Source organism: Gopherus flavomarginatus, chromosome 1 (assembly GCF_025201925.1).
Source record: "Gopherus flavomarginatus isolate rGopFla2 chromosome 1, rGopFla2.mat.asm, whole genome shotgun sequence".
NCBI lineage: Eukaryota > Metazoa > Chordata > Testudines > Testudinidae > Gopherus > Gopherus flavomarginatus.
Genome location: NC_066617.1, coordinates 250915940 through 250931886, shown reverse-complemented (window position 1 = coordinate 250931886; position 15947 = coordinate 250915940). Strand labels below are relative to the sequence as shown.

At 53.3% G+C, this 15947-nt stretch overlaps 1 protein-coding gene and 1 long non-coding RNA gene across 6 annotated transcripts in view; one reads left to right on the top strand and one right to left on the bottom strand.

Annotated features, from left to right (window-relative positions):
- Window positions 1–15947, top strand: part of AFF3 (ALF transcription elongation factor 3) — a 514246-nt gene that overhangs the window by 42349 nt on the left and 455950 nt on the right. The gene's annotated exons all lie outside the window — the stretch shown is intronic.
- On the bottom strand, window positions 795–2191 carry LOC127034353 (uncharacterized). The gene is made up of 2 exons (XR_007769361.1): window positions 2049–2191; window positions 795–1402 (listed from the first exon to the last, which is right to left on the bottom strand). It is a non-coding gene; the product is annotated as an uncharacterized LOC127034353 (long non-coding RNA).

The following is a 15947-nucleotide window of genomic DNA, read 5'->3' as shown; positions in this document are numbered from 1 at the left end:
GTCCACACTAATGATAGTTCTCTTGGGTTGATTCAGAATTGCATGGTATCATTTCAGATAGCATTTGGCTCTGCACATACAGCTGGGAACACTTAGGATCTTGAGGCCAGATCCTCATCTGGTGTAAATTGGCATAGCTTAATTCAGTGTTTCTCAAACTGGGGTCGCCGCTTGTGTAGGGAAAGCCCCTGGCGGGCTGGGCTGGTTTGTTTACCTGCCCTATCCGCAGGTCTGGCCGATCACAGCTCCCACTGGCCGCGGTTCGCTATAATGCCTTCGCTCATGAAAACCGTATACAGGGAAGCTTGACAGGAGCAAGGACCGGTTCAACTACAGGCTGAACCGGAGCCGAATAACTGTGGAGTGTGCTTTTGGCCGTTTAAAAGGGCGCTGGCGATCTCTGTATGGGAAGCTAGACTTGGGGGAAAGCAGCATCCCTGCGGTTATATCCGCGTGCTGTACCCTCCATAATATTTGTGAAGGGAAGGGTGAAACGTTCAGTCAGGCATGGACCTCAGAGGTTCAACGCCTGGAGGCTGAATTTGCACAGCCAGAGAGCAGGGCTACTACAGAGGCCCAGCACAGGGCTTTAAGGATCAGGGATGCCTTGAGGGAGGAATTTGAGGCTGAAAACCAACAATAAAGTTTGGTGCCTTGCACGGGAGTGAAGTGCAGTGGTTACAATGTTAGTAGGAATCTGTTTTTCCTAAGCTGATTTGCAGTGCCTGTTTCTTTCCTGGGCTAAGGTATCTTTGACTTTCTGCAATAATAAAGACTGTTTTCAAAGCCAAGAATTCATTTATTGAAAAGAAAATTACTTTATTGACAGACACACAACATTTTGGGAACCTAAAAGGGCAGGGGGGTGGGGAAGGGAACTGTACAGTCACAGGTTTGAATATGTCCTGTCTGGAGTGCTGTGTAACGACTGCTGCACTTCAGGATGCCTATGCTGCATGGTGATGGGGGTTGAGTGCAGAGGGTAAGGGTGGTAGTTCTCAGGGCTGGTTGGTGAATGTACAGGTGTTGGAGGCAGCTGGTGGTGGTAAGAACCTGGATGCTGGAGAAGGGGGTTTGGAGCTGACATTGGGGCACAAGAGAAAGAGCTTTGGGACAGTGGGGGGGTAGGTGGGCGTGGTAGTGCTCTGCCTGCATGGCTGTGAGCGCCTGGATAGAGTCTGTTTGGCGCGCCAGGATGCTTATCAGCTGCTTTGTGCTTTTCTTCCTGGCCGCTGCGTTTCTCTGGCGGATCCTGCTTTCCCTTTCCCTCCAGTTTTTTATTCTCTCTGGCAGAGTGATCCAAACTGTTGCAGTAGGTCATCTTTGCTTTTTCGCGGCTTCTTCCTTAGGTTTTGGAGTCCTTGAGCTGCTGTTAACACAGGCAGCTGAGAACTCAAGGTCGCTTTTGGAAAGGAAAAAAAGGCTACAGTTAACAGAGGCAGCATTGTTTATATCTCAGACAGTTATTCCCAGACAGTGAAGGAGTTTACAGTCTTCACTTTAGCATAATGTTCCCATACAAAAGAGAGTGCACATAACCCACAGGAGCCCCGAAATGGTGAGTAAGGGGGACTGATTGCTTCAGGGCTGTGCAGGGGTTTCTGTGCATTGGGGAAAGCAAACTGCTGCAGGGGACACCTACAGTGAACACTCTCCCAACATTTTCCACAGGAGTTAATCCTGGAAGATATCTTGCTGCTGCGGGTCACCTGGGAAGAGCGGGAGGGTCTTCTACAGCAATGCGGATTCTGCCCTGGCCCCTATGCAGCTTGCCTGTGCGCAGCAATGGTCCCCCCCACCCCTCGCGGCACAGTGGCGCGGACGTGTTAGCCTGACTGGGACAAGGACCACAGTGGCTCTCTCTATAAACTTGTGCAAGCGCATTGCCCACGCTCTCGCTAAAACTTTTGAAGAGATTACTGAGGCCGATTACCGCGATGTGATAGACCACATCAATGGGCTATTCCACATCTAGGCATGCATGCATGCAGCCCTAACCCTCCCTCCTCTCCCGAAACATTTCCATCCTGAAAATAAAAGGCACTTACCGGGAACCCGCTCCTCTGCTTGTCCTTCACCAAGTAAAGGCTGCTGCGACTGGCTGCCTTCCTCCTGGCTTGAGAAGAGCTCCTGGCTGCATGCCTCCTGGGACTCTGGGGTGTCTCCTCCCACCCCAGTACCCTCACTCTTGGTTTCCTCCTCCCCCCTCCTCCTCTGCCTCCACGTCCCCCCCGCCACTCTGAAGTGTCCATCGTGGTCCTCGGTTTGGCGGTGGGGTCACCCCCAAGTATCGTGTCCAGCTCTTGGTAAAAACGGCAGGTCGTGTGGGCAGCACCAGAGCGGCTGTTTCCCTCACGGGCTTTGCAATAGGCACTCCGCAGCTCCTTCACTTTAATCCTGCACTGCACCGCGTCCTGGTCATGGCCCCTTTCCCGCATGGCCCTTGATATCTGCCCATAGGTATTGTAATTCCTACAGCTGGAGCGCAGCTGTCACTGCACAGCTTCCTCCCCCCAAACACTGATGAGGTCCAGCAACTCGCCATTGCTCCGTGCTGGGGCTCGTTTGGTGTGTGGAGGCATGGTCACCTGGAAAGATTCACTGCTTGCACTCCAAACCTGGCTGAGCAAACAGGAAGGGGATTTTTAAAATTCCCGAGGCATTTAAAAGGCGGGTCACCTGAGGCCATGGCAGTAGAGTTCGAACTGATGAGCAGAGTGGCTGAGCAGGCATTCTAGGATACCTCCGAATACCTCTGGAGGCCAATAACAGCGCTTTTGGTGACCACACTGGCTGAGCAGCGCTGCATCACCAGCGCTGCAGTCGTTATTTCCCAGGCAGAGAAGGAGTACAGCCAGCACTGTATCCAGGGAGATACAGCGCTGTATGTGCCTTGCAAGTGTGGATGGTGAGTAAGTTGCAGCGCTGTAAAGCCACCACCAGCGCTGCAACTCTCCAGTGTAGCCAAGGCCTCAGGCAGGGGCTGAGCAAACAGTTCAGTATATTAAGCCCCAGCCCTAGGTCAGGGTGGGGCAGCAAACCTGCAGTTCAGGGCTCAGACCCTCAGGCAGGGGCTGAGCAAACAGTTCAGTAAGGTAAGCTCAAGCCCTAGGTTAGGGTGGGGCAACAAACAACAGTTCAGGGCTCAGACCCTCAGGCAGGGGCTGAGCAAACAGTTCAGTAAGGTAAGTCCAGGCTCCTGGGCCTGAGCGCAGGGGCGAGGGGGAGTCTGCCACCCGTGAGTGGGGTGGCAGGGGGGATGCAGGCCCGCCCACTCCTCTGCGTCCCAGCCTGGGGCCCTAACAGCGGCAGGCAGCCTGCTGCTGTGTCAGTGGGGATCCTGGCTGCAACACACTAACATTGGGTCTCGGTGTGCTGCAGCCAGACTAGGGTCGGCTGCCCCCGGGCCACTTCCGTACTCCCCCTTGGGCCCTACCTGAGTCCTGGCGTTGGCCTCTGGGGGGTCCAGGAGCATAGGTTCATTGGGGCAGGGGTTGGGCGGCAGCTCCGGCAGCTCCTCCGGGTAGCGGGCGCAGGGTAGCTCCGGCAGCTCCTCCGGGTAGCGGGCGCAGGGTAGCTCCGGCAGCTCCTCCGGGTAGCGGGCGCAGGGTAGCTCCAGCCAGTCTCGGGCTCCCCTAGGGACGTCTGCTCTCTCCGGCGGCTGCCCAGCTTCTGAGCCCTGGGGTTGGTCTTTTATACTTCCTGCCCTGTGCCTTGAAATCTGGGTGGAGGGCACAGGCTCCTGCAGCTCCACCCACTTTGGTGTCCGTAAGGGCTCATCCCTCTCTGGGGCGGCTGGGAGCCAGGCCGCCTCACTATATGCCCCCCCACTCAAGTCTGGCTCCCGTTCGGCGGGGCCAGACCCTTCCATGCCTCCCAAGTGGGACAAAAAGTCCGCATTAGCGTGGTCCTTCCCGGCCCTGTGGGGAACCATGAAGGCATAGGGCTGTAATGCCAGGTACCACTGCTGTAGTCTCATATTATGATCTTTCATTTGGGCCAGCCATTGGAGTGCGGCATGATCGGTGACCAACGTGAATGGGACTCCGAGGAGATAATATTGCAATGCATCACAAGCCCACTTTACTGCGAGGGCCTCCTTTTCCACTACCTCATAGTTCTTCTCCCGGGGGAACAGCTTCCGGCTGATATAAACGACCAGATGTTCTTTCCCATCGACCTCTTGGGAGAGGACAGCCCCGAGTCCTACCTCCGAGGCGTCTGTCTGGAGGATGAACTCCTGGTCAAAATCAGGGCTATATAGGACCGGTTCACGGCACAGGCTTGCCTTGAGTGTCTGGAATGCATTATCGCACTCTCGGGTCCATACTACTTGCTGCGGGCTGTCCTTGGTCAACAGTCCAGTCAAGGGGGCTGCAGTCACCGCAAATTGGGGGATGAACAGCCGATAATAGCCGGCCAGTCCCAGGAACTGGCATACGTGGCTGGTGGTGGGCAGGTTGCAATGGCCTGAACCTTTCCCACGAGGGGTTTTACTTGTCCATTCCCTATGATATACCCCAGGTAGGTCGTTTCTTGCCAGCCAGTGCGGCACTTCTTTGGGTTGGCGGTTAACCCGGTTGCCCACAGGGACCTCAGGACTGCTGCTACCCACTCTAGGTGGTTCTCCCATTGGCGACTATAAATAACCACATCATCCAGGTAGGCGGCAGTGTAGTCCCAATGGGGCTGGAGGAGGCGGTCCATCAGCCGCTGAAACGTGGCCGGGGCCCCATGGAGGCCGAAGGGCATCCGAGTAAACTGATACAGACCTGTAGGGGTGGCAAAAGCGGTCTTCTCCCTGGAGGCCCGCTCAAGGGGGATCTGCCAATATCCCTTGCTCAGATCAAGGGTGGGAATGTAGCGGGCCTCTCCCAACCGACTGAGCAGCTCATCTACCCAGGGCATCGGCTACGCATTGAACTTTGAGATGGCATTGACGCGTCTGAAATCGATGCAGAACCGTTCGGTGCCATCGGGCTTCGGTACCAGCACTACCGGGCTGTGCCATTCGCTTTGTGATGGTTCGATGACTCCCAAGTCCAGCATGGCCTGTACTTCCTCTTCGATGACCTGTCGCACGTGATATGGCAAGGGCCTGGTCGCGCCCCGGATCAACACTCCAGGTCTCTCTGAATTGTATGATGGATGAGGGTGGTGTATCCCGGTTGGGTTGTGAAGGTGCGGGGGAACGCTTGTAGGAGACACTGCATCTGTCTGAGTTGTTCCTCAGTCAGTGTCTCTGCACGCTGGGGCCCTCCAGGGTCCTCTGACCGTGTTACCTGGGGACTCAGCTCGGGTTCCGGCGGGTATGGGTTAATTAAGAGGCCCTCTCGCTCCCGCCAAGGTTTGAGAAGGTTCACATGGTAGCGTTGCGTTTTCTTGCGCCGGTTGGGCTGGTGGATCTCATACGTGACAAGCCCGATCTTTCAGACCGCTTCATAAGGCCCTTGCCACCGGGCCAGAATCTTTGATTCGCTTGAGGGGAGGAGGAATAAAACCCGATCTCCAGGTTGGAAGTCGTGAGTCCACGCATCCCGGTTGTAGGTCTGGGTCTGAGCTTCTTGGGCAGCCTTCAAATTCTCGCGCGCCAGGGCCCCTGCCTGCATAAGGCACTCCTGGAGCTGGAGTACGTATTTTAAGAGGCCCTGGGCGGGTGACAGGACTTGCTCCCATGTCTGCGTCATTAGGTCCAATAGGCCCCATGGGCGACGACCGTACAGTAGTTCAAAAGGGGGAAATTTTGTAGATGACTGGGGAACCTCCTGGACTGCCAGGAGAAGAGGTGGAAGTAACTGGTCCCATCGGCAGAGATCTTCTTGGGGGAACTTGCGTAGCATGTCCTTAAGGGTCCGGTTAAATCGTTCAACCAACCTGTCAGTCTGGGGATGGTAGACCAACGTACGTAGTTGCTTGATCCCCAGGAGCTCACACACCTGCTGCAACAGCCGAGAAGTAAAGTTGGTGCCCGGTCCGTGAGAATCTCCTAGGGCAGGCCTATGCAGGCGAAGATCTTAACGAGCTCACCTGCGACGGTGCGGGCCATGATGTTTCGGAGGGGTATTGCCTCGGGGAACCGGGTAGCGATGACCAATATATACTGAAACCCGGCAATGCTTTTGGGGAGAGGCCCCACCAGGTCCATGGCCACACGCTCGAAGGGGGTTTCGATTAAGGGCATGGGTACCAGGGGAGCCTTGGGGGTCTGTGCAGCAGCAGCCAACTGGCAGTCCAGGCATGACTTACAGTAGTTCCTCATGTCCTGATGTATGCCCGGCCAGAAGAAACGCATCAATATTCGGGACAGAGTCTTCTTGTGGCCCAAGTGTCCAGCCGCCAGGATGTCGTGGGCTAGTTTCATTACGGCTCGCCGATGGCATTGGGGCACGAGGAGTTGGGTCTGGGAATCCCCCGTGTGGGGGTCCTGCTCAACCCGATAAAGGCGCTCCTGCCGGAGTTCAAAGTGTGGCCACTGGGCTGCCCTGTGTGGATCAATGGCAGAGCCATCAACAGTGGCCAACTGCTTGTACGCCCGCTTGAGTGTGGGATCAGCCCTTTGATCACAGCAAAAGTCGGTGTGAAGCGAGGGCTCTCCAGTAGCTCCCGGGAGAGGGTCCTCTGATTCTCCCTTCGGTTCGGTAGGGTCGGGTGCTTCGTCTTCCTCTTCCCCGGTTTCGGAGGGGGGTCTCCTTCCAAGACGGGGATGACCCTCGGGCGCTCCCCAGTGTTGCCGCGGAGGACTTCTGGGAACTCTGGCCAGTCCCGCCCCAGGATCACTGAATATGCAAGGCACGAGGCTAGACCCACCACCATCGGTCGGGTGACCCCATCCACTGTCAGCTGAGGTCGAGTACTGGGGTAGGGCCGTATGTCCCTGTGGATACACTGCAGCCAGATCATCCCCAGGCGGGCGTCAGCCTCGGAGCCTAAGTTTTGGCGGATCAGCATCTGGCCGCAGCCTGAATCAATGAGGGCCACTGTTGGGTAACCCTCAATGACCACTGGCACCGTGATCTTGGCAGCTTGTGGACGTCAGGCATGGGCTTCCCCTGAGCAGACCTGGCCGAAGTTGTACTCCATCGCTGTGCAGTCTCGTAAATGGCCATACTCCCCGCAGGAAAAACAGGGCTCAAGGTCCGCCCGTCCCCACCGTGGACGTGTTCCTGCGGCTCCCCGGGGAGGGCTCCGATTGATCTCTCGAGCAACTGGCGAAGGTGCTGGAGCTTGTCGCCCTGGGGTCTCCACCGGACAGGTTCGGGGCTCTGGACTCCAGGAGGAGACTCGTGAGTCAATCTGGGAGGGCGCCCCCCTCCTCTCTGTGGTAAGGTGCCCCAACCCGGGTGGGGCTGCTCAAATAGTCAGACCCACCGGTGCCTCAGCGGCTAGAAAGTCCTCCATCAGGGTGATGGCAGTGGCTAGCGTTGCAGGCCGATGGCAGAGGTCCCAGGCCCTTCCTCGTGCCGGGAGTATGTGGATGAATTGTTCCAGCATGATTTGTTCTGTGAGCTCCTCTGGAGTTCATCTTTCGGGCTGCAGCCAGTGCTTGCATGCCTCCCTTACCTCCTGAGCCACCATCTGGGGCCAGGACCCTGTAGGGTAGGCCAGGATCTGAAACCACTGCCGGAAGGTTTCCGGACTCACATCCAGGGCATCTAAAATTGCCGCCTTTACCTGACTATAGTCCCGTGCCGCATCCGTGGACAGGCCCCGATAGACCATCTGAGCAGTTCCAGTCAGGTACGGAGCCAGGAGGATAGCCCATTGGTCTGGGGCCCAACCAGCGACGACTGCCACCCATTCAAACGTTACGAGAAAGGCTTCTGGGTCGTAGTTGGGGCTAATCTTTGTTAGCCGGATAAGTGGGGCGTTGCTGGGTGGTCCTGGGGGCCCCCCCCGGCTGGGGTTCTGCGGGACGGGGCAGCAATGTCGCCAACTGCTGCAGGCATTGTTGCTGGTGGTCCCAGTTCTGGCGTCCCAGTTCCAGAACGAGCTGCTGCTGTTGTGTCCCAAGCTGCTGGACCAGTTGCTGCTGCTGCTGGACCTGGGCAGCGGCCTGCTGCTGCTGGAGCTGGGCCGCCTGCTGCTGCTGTTGGTTCTCTGCCAAAAATTTAATAAGCTTGTCCAGGTCCATGGCTGCCTTGGACAAGTCTCCTCAGATCCCTCCTCCCAGGGATAAGGGTTCGGGACACAGAATCTCCACTTCTGGTACCACATGTAAGCGTCCGCTGTTGGGGTTTCGCCCTCCCCGGGGCGGCTAGGAGACAGGCCGCCTCACTACACGAGTCCGGTGTGTTGGTGACTTAGCCGGGTGGGTCAGGACACAGCCAGGAGCTCAGGCCTCCAGGCAGGGGCTGAGCAAACAGTTCAGTAAGGCAAGCCCAGGCCCTAGGTCAGGGCGGGGCAGCAAACCACAGTTCAGGGCTCAGACCCTCAGGCAGGGGCTGAGCAAACAGTTCAGTAAGGTAAGTCCAGGCTCCTGGGCCTGAGCGCAGGGGCGAGGGGGAGACTGCCACCCGTAAGTGGGGTGGCAGGGGGGACGCAGGCCCACCCACTCCTCTGTGTCCCAGCCCGGGGCCCTAAAAGCGGCAGGCAGCCTGCTGCTGTGTCAGTGGGGATTCTGGCTGCAACACGCTGACATTGGGTCTCGGTGTGCTGCAGCCAGACTAGGGTCAGCTGCCCCCGGGCTACTTCCGTCAGGGCCGTCCTTAGCCATAGGCAGAATAGGCAGCCGCGTAGGGCACCACTCTGCCTGGGGGGCACCACTCTGCCAGGAGTCTGGACAGACGGGAAGCAGTGGAGCATGTAAGAGTAGGGCTGCTGGGTCCTAGAGAGAGCCGAATGCAGCACAGTCTGAGGGAGGGGATTGGCTGCTGCTGTCTCTGGGATGGGGTGGGGGAAGGAAATCACCTGTGAGTGTGACTCTTTCCCCTGGCGTGAGGTGAGGCAGGCTCTGCGGCTCTGGCAGTATCCTTTGTTGTCCCCCATAATGTCCATTCTTTTCTCTTCTGCCCCACAGAGCATCCCCCCCCCCATTTCTCCCTCCCCCCCACGGAGCACCCTTCTTTTCCTCCTCCCCTCCATCAGGGCTGGGTTGGTGAGGTGCTGGGCGGGAGGGGAGGCTGGCTGGCTGCCTGCTGAGGAATGAAAGTGAAAGTAACTCACTTCCTTGGCAGGCAGCCAGGATTGGAGGGTTGCACAGAGCTGGCCTGGGACAGCCAGATAGCATGTGCAAAAAATCAGACAGGGGGTTGGGGTAGGGTGAGCAGATGTCCCACTTTTATAGGGCCAGTCCCAATTTTTGGGTCTTTTTCTTATATAGGCTCCTATTCCCCCCCACCACCATCCTGATTTTTCACACTTGCTGTCGGTCACCCTAGATAGGGGTAATTGGTGCCTATATAAGACACAGCCTCAAATATCAGGACTGGCCCTATAAAATCAGGACATCTGGATCTGATCACCCTAGTAGGGGAGCGCATCTCTCCCCTGGGCTGGCAGTGATTCATCTCATCCGGGGGGAGCAGCACAGGGCAGGATGAGCTCCATGGGTGCCCCATCTGTGAGATCAGATGCTGTTCTAACTTTACCATGGTCCGTCGGGCTGGCGGTGGTGCCCATTGGCGTGTGATCAGACCTGAGGGTTTGCTGCTGCTGTTGCCACTCTGCACCGCAAGAGGTGGATTTTGGGGTCCTGTAGTTTTCCACCTATCTCCTCCTCTACTGCAGCTGTTGGACCAGCAGGCTGGGGGGTGAGCCAAGCGTGAAAGCAGTACTGTGTTGCCATTTAAAGTGTCATTTAACAACTTTGTTTGCGAAAAATGCTTGCTAACAATCCTGAATTCAATTTCAATATTTTATTTAAAAAAAATCAATATCTTAGCGAAAAACAGAAAATTAAGTTCTTGATAATTATTTGTGACAAGTTTGGTATGGGGAAGGGAGTGGGCCAGTTTTCATCAGAGAAACAAAAAATGTTGACTGACTTTCCTATAGCCCTGTCACTGCTAAATAGAGCCCTCCAACAACTTTTAATATGTTCATCTCCTTACTAATGTATAGAGCAGGAGTCGGCAACCTATGGCACACATGCCAAAGGTGGCACGTGAGCTGATTTTTGATGGCGTGCAGCGGCGAGCTGAGCGGCTCAGCCTGTCACTGCTTTGGGGTTCCGGCTGCTGCCCCATTGGCATCCAGGGTCCCGGCCCCCGACGCCACTCAGCGCCCACTGCTGGCCTGGGTGCCCCCAAGGAATCCCAGACTGGCAGTGGCTGAGCAGGCCGGCGGCTGAGACCCTGACTGAGCCACTCAACCCACTGTCGGCCTGGAGTTCCATTCACTCAGCTGGCAGCAGGCTGAGTAGGACTAAATTCAACGAAATAGGACAACAAAAGCAACTAATGACAAAGTGCAAGAACCTAGAGCAGTGGTCCCCAACCTTTTTCATCTGGCGGGCGCCAGATGAAGGACCGTGGTGGTGGACAAGCATCCGCCGAAATGATGCCGAATTTCGGTGGCATTTCGGCAGATGCTCGTCCTCCGGCCAGTATGCAGGTGCATTGAGAGGCTCCTGTGGGCGCCATGGCGCCTGCGGGCACCGCGTTGGGGACCCTGACCTAGAGAGCCTCCTGAAGCAGGGTGATCATTTTGATTAAAATAAACTTGAACTGTACGAAGAATTGAGTTGTTGCCACATGCAAAATCAATGATGGACATTGTACAGTTTATTCATACCAGAAAACTTGTTGACATATATCCTAATGTGTACATTGCCACTCGTATTCTACTGACAATTCCTGTAACAGTAGCATCAGGAGAACGGAGTTTCTCAAAACTAAAGCTCATTAAAAACTATCTCCGCTCTACAGTGAGTCAGGAACACTTGACTGGTCTTGGTATTCTTGCAATCGAACAAGACATCACTTTGTCTTTGTCATACGATGACATTATTCCTGATTTTGCAGCCAAAAAAGCCAGAAAGATTGCTTTTAATTAAAAACTAATCCTTGTTTCAATACCTCTTCATATAAATTTCCAATAAAATGTTGACAAATTAAAAAAAAAGATATTATTTGCATCATTCTGTCAAATCAGAATTTTTTCTATAGTGCTACTTCTTTAGTGCTAGTCCATCAGCATTACAGTGTGCTTAATTAAGTTAAACTGGTTTTAATAACATGCATGTGGCAAGTTTTCCAATACTGTAAGCTTATGTTTGTGTTGCTAAGAGCAAGACAGGTACGGGGGCACCAGTTTAATAATCTCGCCTAGGGCACCATAAATCCTAAGGCCGGCCCTGACTTCCGTACTCTCCCTCGGGCCCTACCTGGATCCTGGCGTTGGCCTCTGGGGGGTCCAGGAGCATAGGTTCGTCAGGGCAGGGATTGGGCGGCAGCTCTGGCAGCTCCTCTGGGTAGCGGGCGCAGGGTAGCTCTGGCAGCTCCTCTGGGTAGCGGGCGCAGGGTAGCTCTGGCAGCTCCTCTGGGTAGCGGGCGCAGGGTAGCTCTGGCCAGTCTGGGCGGCCACCTGGGGCTGCAGGAGCTTCCCAGTCTCGGGCTCCCCTAGGGATGTCTGCTCTCTCCGGCGGCTGCCCAGCTTCTGAGCCCTGGGGTTGGTCTTTTATACTTCCTGTCCTGCGCCTTGACCTCTCGGGGGCAGGCACAGGCTCCTGCGGCTCCGCCAACTTTGGCGTCCGTAAGGGCTCGTCCCTCTCTGGGATGGCTGGGAGCGAGGCTGCCTCCTACAAGCTGCTTTAACTGTAAGTGAAATAAATGTAAATAAGGCACAAATCCCTTACACCAGCACAATCCTGTGTTTTAAATGTTAACACATCTTCCAGCTGGTTTCATAAGTTACGTTCTTATAAAAAATTGGTGTGTAGTTACACTGGTAACTAGTCCAGTGTCTTGATAGTCATCACTTTTAGGTTCAGACCTTGAGATTTCAGAATCTTAAACAAGTAAAGTAGGTGTAATCACATCCCAAACCAGATGATTATTGTTCTTATAAATGTTTACTCTCATTCATAAAACTCCTCACCCACCATTCAGCAGCCCCAGCAGCACATATGTGTCAATACACAGCATGACAAGCAGCCAGGACAACCTACAGAAGTTACAGATTCCCTTGGGGAATTGTCATAATTCTATGGATTTGCAACTTTCTGAGCCACACAAGACCCAGAAGAGCCTGGATACTAGGTCTGTTATAGGCTGACCTGTAGAGAGAATAGCTGCAGGGGGGAGATAGGATGGGTTCCTGGCATAGGGTATTTCTTTGTAAATTGTAGAGGAGGAGGAGGCTGCTGTCCTGATTACTATTGTTTTGTGGGCCTCTCTGGACTGGACAATCCTGGGGGATTTCCTTCATTGATTGCCTCCCACTCCCCCACCCCCCATTTTTTTTTCTGACAGTAGGAAGGAGGCTTTTAAATCCTTTTCTGCTCCATAATAGAATGCCAGGGAAATATTTAAAAATATTTTAGATCTATAGCTACCTAGCAAGAAAAGAATTTCAGTAAGTCTCCTCGTATGTCCTGACAATGAACCTGATTTCAGTGGGCTGATTGGGAAGAGTTTTTGATATACACAGTTGGCCCAAATAAATGTGGGCAAAATGAAGCCCAGGAGAAACACTATAATAAAGATTTGTAGTGGAAATAGATCCAGAGTCCTCTAAACTGTCTAGAGCAGGGTTAAACTTTTTGGCTCAAGGGCCACATAGGGGTTGCAAAATGGTATGGAGGGCTGGGTAGAGAAGGCCTGGCACCCACCCCCGATCCCATCCCTCCCACTTCTTGCCCCCTGACTGCTCTCCCAGAACCCCTGACCCATACAACTCCCCCGGCTCCTTGTCCCCTGACCGCTCCCTCCTGAGACCCCCTGCCCCTAACCGCCCCCAGGACCTCACCCCCTATCCAACCCCCCTGCTCCTAGTCCTCTGACTGCCCCGACTCCAGTCCACACCCTTGCCCCCTGACAGGCCCCCCCAGGACCTCACACCTATCCAATTCCATCCCCTGTCCACCCCCCAGAACCTCTGCCCCATCCAACCACTCCCTGTCCCCTATCCACACCCCTGCCCCCTGACTGGTCCCTCTGGGACTCCCATGCTTATCCAACCCCCCATATCCCATGACTGCCCCCCAGAACCTCCACCCCATCAAACTGCCCCCTGCTCCCTGTCCCCTGACTGCCTGTGGGACTCCCTGCCCCTTATCCAACCCCCATGCCCCGGCACCCTTACCATGCCTCTCAGAGAAGCATGTCCGGCAGCCATGCCGCCTGGCCAGAGCTAGACATGCCGCCGCGCTGCTCGGCAGGAGCACGCAGCCCTGCTGCCCAGAGTGCTCCCCAGGTGGCGGCGTGGCTGCGGGAGAGGAAGACAACGGGGGAGGGCCAGGGGCTAGCCTCCCCGGCTGGGAGCTCAAGGGCCAGGCAAGATGGTTCTGCAGGCCATAGTTTGCCCACCTCTGGTCTAGAGTAATAAAATAGGAATTTTGACACAAATAAGATTCAAACACCAACATTTTAGGTATTTGTTACTCTGCTCTTTTACCATACTTAGAATTTATATAGAACTTAACACCTTCAAAGCAATGTACAGATGAATTTCACAACTCCCCAGTGCTGTAGAAAGATGGTTAGTATTATTCCACTGTACAAACAAGACACAGAAAGAGGCCACCAAGAATCCAGGTGAAGTCAGATTGATGCGCCCACATCTGGTGGGCTGGCAGAGATGAGGAGATGGAGCCAGGCGGCAGGGAGCGAGCTCGGGGTAGCTGGATGCATGAGCAAGGAGGGAAGGTGTGAGGCAGCCACAGAGGGAAGGGGAGAGGATCCCTCCCTCCCTGCTAGCAGCTGGATCTGGTGGCTCTTTTGCTCTCCTTCCTCCTGTTGCATCGAGGTGGGGTGTGTGCAAACAGTTAGAGATTCCAGCAGCGTAAACACTAAGTCTGTGCCAAGCTTCTCCAGGGCTCATGCAGAGCAACTGGGCCACACCCTTGGCTGTGCTTCCTGATACCAGGAGATGCGAGTCTGCTGCCGCCTGTGACTGACTTCTTGTAGAAATGTAAAGGAGGAGCGTGTGGTTCACAGTTGCCTCCTTTCGGACCAGTGGGATTTTTTTTTTGAAGGAGTTAAACAGTTGAGGGAGCGATAGCTCAGTGGTTTGAGCATTGGCCTTCTAAACCCCAGGTTGTGAGGTCAATCCTGGAAGGGTCCGTTTAGGGATCTGGGGCAAAAATCTGTCTGGGGTTTGGTCCTGCTTTGAGCAGGGGGTTGGACTAGATGATCTCCTGAGGTCCCTTCCAACCCTGGTATTCTATGAAAGGGTATTTAATTTCCCCAAGGATAACATAATGTGTTAGTGCAGGCATCACAACCTTTCAGAATTGGTGTGCCAAGTCTTCATTTATTCACTCTAATTTAAGGTTTCACATGCCAGTAATAAATGTTAATGTTTTTAGAAGGTCTCTTTCTGTAAGTCTATAGTATATAACTAAACTATTGTTGTATGTAAACTAAAGAAGGTTTTTAAAATGTTTAAGAAGCTTCATTTAAAATTACATTAAAATGCAGAGCCCGCCAGACTGGTGGCCAGGACCCAGGCAGTGTGAGTGCCACTGAAAATCGGCTTGCGTGCCACCTTTGGCATGCATGCCATAGGTTGCCTACCCCTGTGTTAGTGTCAAAGCTAGAACTCTAGAATACCTTGCTCTCAGCCCTATGTTTGGTCCACTAGACCATACCAGCTTTTTGATTAGGAAATAATAAAGTTTCACTCTCCTTACAAATGCTTAAGCAAGATCCTGGGCAATTTACTCCGATATAAGCATGTATTTGTGAAAATATGCTTTAAAAATAAAGTATGAAGAGCTTCCCCCTTTGCCCTTTTATTTTCCTGGAAGCTATTTCCCCCGCCTCAAAAATACTAGGTATTTTAAAATTTGTTGAAAGAAGTCCTGAGAATGGAGATATCCTATCTCCTAGAACTGGAAGGGACCTTGAAAGGTCATCAAGTCCAGCCCCCTGCCTTCACTAGCAGGACCAAGTACCAATTTTGCCCCAGATCCCTAGGTGGCCCCCTCAAGGATTAAGCAGCTGTTTGGGATATAGGGTACCATGTATCATAATTCATCAGACCACTTGCTTCCCCTTTTTGGATTGGAACCACAGGACTTTGGAGCCAACCTGATATTCTTTTATAAGCAGCATCTGGCTCTTTGGCAGGCTCCCCATGCAGTTATATTGGTGTCTTTGGAGTGGCTTCTGCATCTATCACATGGTTCAGCTGCTGGATGGCCGCCTCTCATTTTAATGTCATTTTGTCAAATGCTGAGGTATTTAAAGAAATTATAATCTGTCCAAAATTGAAGCATTCCTTAAACTAGACGTAGTAATACCATATTTAAAGGGTTTTAAATGACTGTTTCCCTGTTAGTTATGTTACCATTAGTTGGTTTAGTGTTCTGTTTTTCTTTCTGAAAAATTTCCTTTATTGTTGGATTTGTAAGCAGGCCATATCCTGACATCCTTTTTAAATAACAACAGAGTAATAAGACCGACACAAGCCATTAAAAAGAAAAATCTGTTAATTTGAAATCTTTATTGGATATAATGAAAAGTAAAATACGGCCTTTTCGATTGTGTCTCACTTAAGTAATTAGGTGCTTGTATGTATACATGGGTGCTCCTGCAAACAATTTTAAAGATGGGCAGCATGAATTTTGATACAAATGCTCACCTCCTAGGCTCAATGAATAGTGAATAACATGATGAAAAGCTCTGTGTAAGAAGCAGAAATTAATTATACTTGTCCCATTGTGCAAAAGCTTCAACATATTGCTCATTTAAAGAAGACGTGCATTTTCTATTCCTGTATGGACATAAATTGTTGTTTAGAGCTAGGTATGCCAGTTTTGCCTAACTTCTGTTTCTAATTTTGAT